The sequence below is a fragment of the Nomascus leucogenys genome, chromosome 10 (assembly GCF_006542625.1).
Source record: "Nomascus leucogenys isolate Asia chromosome 10, Asia_NLE_v1, whole genome shotgun sequence".
Taxonomy (NCBI): domain Eukaryota; kingdom Metazoa; phylum Chordata; class Mammalia; order Primates; family Hylobatidae; genus Nomascus; species Nomascus leucogenys.
The window spans coordinates 31,149,935-31,153,919 of NC_044390.1; the positions used below are offsets into that span (position 1 = coordinate 31,149,935).

The 3,985-nt window shown below is 45.2% G+C and overlaps 1 pseudogene; it reads right to left on the minus strand.

Annotated features, from left to right (window-relative positions):
- Positions 1 to 2,471: 2,471 nt before the first annotated feature.
- On the minus strand, positions 2,472 to 3,770 carry LOC100592052 (annotated as a pseudogene).
- Positions 3,771 to 3,985: the final 215 nt, after the last annotated feature.

The following is a 3,985-nucleotide window of genomic DNA, read 5'->3' on the forward strand; positions in this document are numbered from 1 at the left end:
AAACAAAAGGTCAAACAACAAACCTTCATTCTTATTTTGCAGTTTCTAAGCATTTTAAATGATAAATATTTTTGGCTGACCATTGTAACAAATGCATGATTTTTCCAGTAAATATGTGAAATAATAGTCTTCAAAAATCACTAATTTACCACTTTAAATGCTTTTACAAAAAATGGTATCAACATTGTTTTAATTTTTTTTAAAAAACAATTGTTCTAACTGTTCTACACCAAATACATTGATTTTAAAAAATCTGCTTAGTTTTTCAAAAGTGTTTGGAATATTCTAGATTCTTGCTATTGTTTGTTTGTTTCTTAGAATTCACACTGTATTCTACAACTATTCTATGGCAGGCATAGCCACTCCGATAAGATCCTTTTGGTGTAGGCAAACAGAGAATAGTAGTATGTGTCCACCAGCATTCCCATTCTATTGGCTGGCATCAGAATGTTGTCTTTTCATGGGGTGTATTGGTGAACTCTTTTGAAGCTGCCTTCCTCAGGGTATATATACTGTACAGTGTGTATCCTGACTTGGCAGAGCTACTTTTATGGCATCTCTTACCCTATAAATTAATGCAGCTGGGCCTTTGTCTCTGCTTCCCTTTCTGCTTGCCCTACTAATCATGGCTTACCCAGGAGACTAACAGTCTTCAAAATTCCTCAGAAGGAAAACAGGCTCTGAACACTGAGTATACATATATATACATATATATAGTGTGTATACATATTCATATATATGAATGAATATATATGTCCATCTCCATATATATATATGGAATGTCCATCTCCATATATATATATGGAATGTCCATCTCCATATATATATATGAGTATATACATTCATATATATGGGTATATATTTATATATGAGTATATATATATTCATATATATATTCAAACAACTAAAGACAAATGTCAGTTTCTCAAGAATATTTTTACCATATTCCCATCCAGTGGCAGTTCTGGGATGGGCCTAAGGGTTTCTACAGCTTTTGAAACATCCAACCAGATGTGATTAATGTCAATTTCTCTTTAGTAAACATCTCTAATCTCTCTGAGATGGAGCTCCTTTCAATTATGCTAGTGAGCTGAGCATGAACAGAGACTGTTTCTTCCTCCAGAGCTCTCCATTTTCTGCTTACATGGCTGGACTGGTAGGAGTGAAGATTTAAACACTAGTTTGGCTTATCTTCCCTCTAAAAAAGGAGGCGGAGTCTGGGGTGGGAGGACTCTGGAAGTTACATATTTGTTTTATAATGTGGAAAGTCTTGTTGTCTATTGTCCTCAAATTTTCTTTTTTTTTTTTTTTGAGGCGGAGTCTCGCTCTGTCGCCCAGGCTGGAGTGCAGTGGCGCAGTCTCGGCTCACTGCAAGCTCTGCCTCCCGGGTTCACGCCATTCTCCTGCCTCGGCCTCTCCGAGTAGCTGGGACTACAGGCGCCCGCCACTACGCCCGGCTAATTTTTTGTATTTTTAGTAGAGACGGGGTTTCACTGTGGTCTCGATCTCCTGACCTCGTGATCCGCCTGCCTCGGCCTCCCAAAGTGCTGGGATTACAAGCGTGAGCCACCGCGCCCGGCCTGTCCTCAAATTTTCAAAAAAAAAAAAGAAAAAAACCATGGAAAAGACCCATTTTATGTAATGAGCCCAGATATTTCATTCATATAACCGAAATTTCTCTATAATACATAAAAGGGAGGGGGTGAGAGTTGCGGAGAGCAAACATTACAAAATTGCAGAAAAGAGACCATTCCTCTCATGTATAAAAACATTCTGTTCTATGAAGGTGTAATCCAGAGTGGTGTGTTAAAATAAGTGTAAAATTGGGGATCAATTTTGTGTGAGTGTGCGGATAAATGCTAGGCTTTGATGGTCATTATATTAGCTCAGAATAAAAACTCACTGCTCTAGAGGTATCAGAAACAGCCTTTTATAAGTACCTCACTCACTTATTCTATAGTACACAAGGGAATGCCTATTAATATATACTATACTGAACAAGACACTCTTTGCCTTGCATTTTCCCTGCCTCGCACCAAGCACAAACCTTCCATGCATTCAATAGAGAGTTAAAGCAAAATCTATCTCTGTGCATGATGTGGCAGGCTGATTTACTAAGAAATGTGGCAGAATAACATATTGAAAAATTTAATTACTGTTTAGTTTTTATTTTGCCATAGCACCAGAAAATGGATAGAGTGTTATTTTCTTTCACTCTCAATTTGCATCAGGGTAGCAATGAGTTTGTGCCCTTGAGTTCTGCGATTCCTTTATTTCCTGGGTAAGGAGGGAGAGGAGAGATTTTCGGGAGTTTGTGAGCAATGGAGAAGTTGTCAGGCAGAATATGCAAATAATAAGTATTAAAAAGTTAAATCCTCAATGTGTTCTTCCACCCATTCCAATTTTTTTTTTTTTTCACTGAGCACAGCGACTTTATTACACGGCACGGCCCTCGTACGTTTCCAGAACGCTCAGTAGTGAGGCCGTCTGGGATTGCTCAGGGGGTTGGGCCGGAAGCGGTAGGCCAGCATCATCCTCTTGCGGAAGGCCTCGTACTCGTCCTCCTTGGAGAATTCGGCCAGCCGGTCAGTGCCGAAGCCGGCACCTTCCACTGTGGTGGTGGCCTTGTTGACCGGGTTCTTGATGCCCTGGCCTTCCCAGCCCAGCCCCTCGCCTTCCTTCCAGCCCATCTTCATCAGCATCTGATAGCCAGTGTTCTCCACCGTCAGTTTGAACTGCTTGTACTCCGAGTAGTCAGGCTCACGGCTCTCCTTCAGGGCCTTGAAGATTTCCAGAACTTCAGCTCGTCCGGAGGCAGGAAGTCTCCCATGAAATGCTTGCCCTGGCTCACCTTTGTCAGCTGCTTGGCCCATTTCCTGGTCTTGTCCATCTCCATGCACCGCAGCTGGTGCTTCCAGGTGCCCACCTCTCTGAACACCTCCTCGTCGCTGTGGTAGCCGTGCTGGTGCTGCATGTCCTGCATAGCCCGCTTGTGCTGCATGATCACGTCGTACATCTGCTGCATCTCCTGCTGCTCTTTCGGCTGCTTCTTCTGGGCGTCCGACAGCTCCGTGACGCCCACTAGACCCACGGGCTTCCCCTTCTCATAGCTGAGCCCCTTGAGGTCCTGAACTGACAGAGGCGAGGGAGAGGCGTCCACGTCCTCTGCACCAGCTCAGCAGGTGGGAGTTCTACCTTATCCTCTTCTGGCCTCCACCGGCTCTTCCGCTTCCTCTTCACGGTGGCTGCGGAGGCTGGCTTCCCTGGGGCGGCTGGAGCAGGGATGACGAGGAACTGGGGGCTGGAAGCGCAGGCGGGGAAGAGACGGGGCAAGTGGTGGCCGGAGGCAAGGACCCTGACAGGGCCTCACTAGGGGACTTGGGCGTCAGGCCGGGTCGGGTGCCCTGAGGCTGCCTGTGGAGCCGGCCTTGGCTTTCCGGAGCTCCTCCCGCTTCTATCGGTAGTACTTGTATCCTTGGCTGTTAGTCTCATACAGAAAGCTGAATGCCTGGTTCTCACGGCTGTTCTGGAGGGCGATGGTTTCCACCTCCGGATGCCAGTCCACTACGAACCTGGCCAACTTTCCTGCAAGGTTCTGACCTCTTCATCCTCTGGGAGTGAAACTTTCTGAGAGGCTGCCTGCGACTTCTGAGCTTCCTTTCTTATCTCAGCCACCTTCTTTCTGTAGTAGGGAAATTCCCTGCTATTCTTATTCTGCAAAAATGCAAATGCCGGGTTTTCCTTGTAGTCCTCCATAGCTACTTTTTATATCTCGGGGCCTTCTTCTGCCACAAAGCGGGCCAATTTCTCTATTACTTTCCGAGTCTTGGTTCCCTCTGAGGGTGAAACTTTGAGCTGGGATTACAGGCGCCAACCACCACGCCCGGCTAATTTTTTTTTTTTTTTTTTTTTTTTTTGTATTTTTAGTAGAGACAGGGTTTCACAGTGCTGGCCAGGTGGGTCTCGAACTCCCGACCTCAGGCGA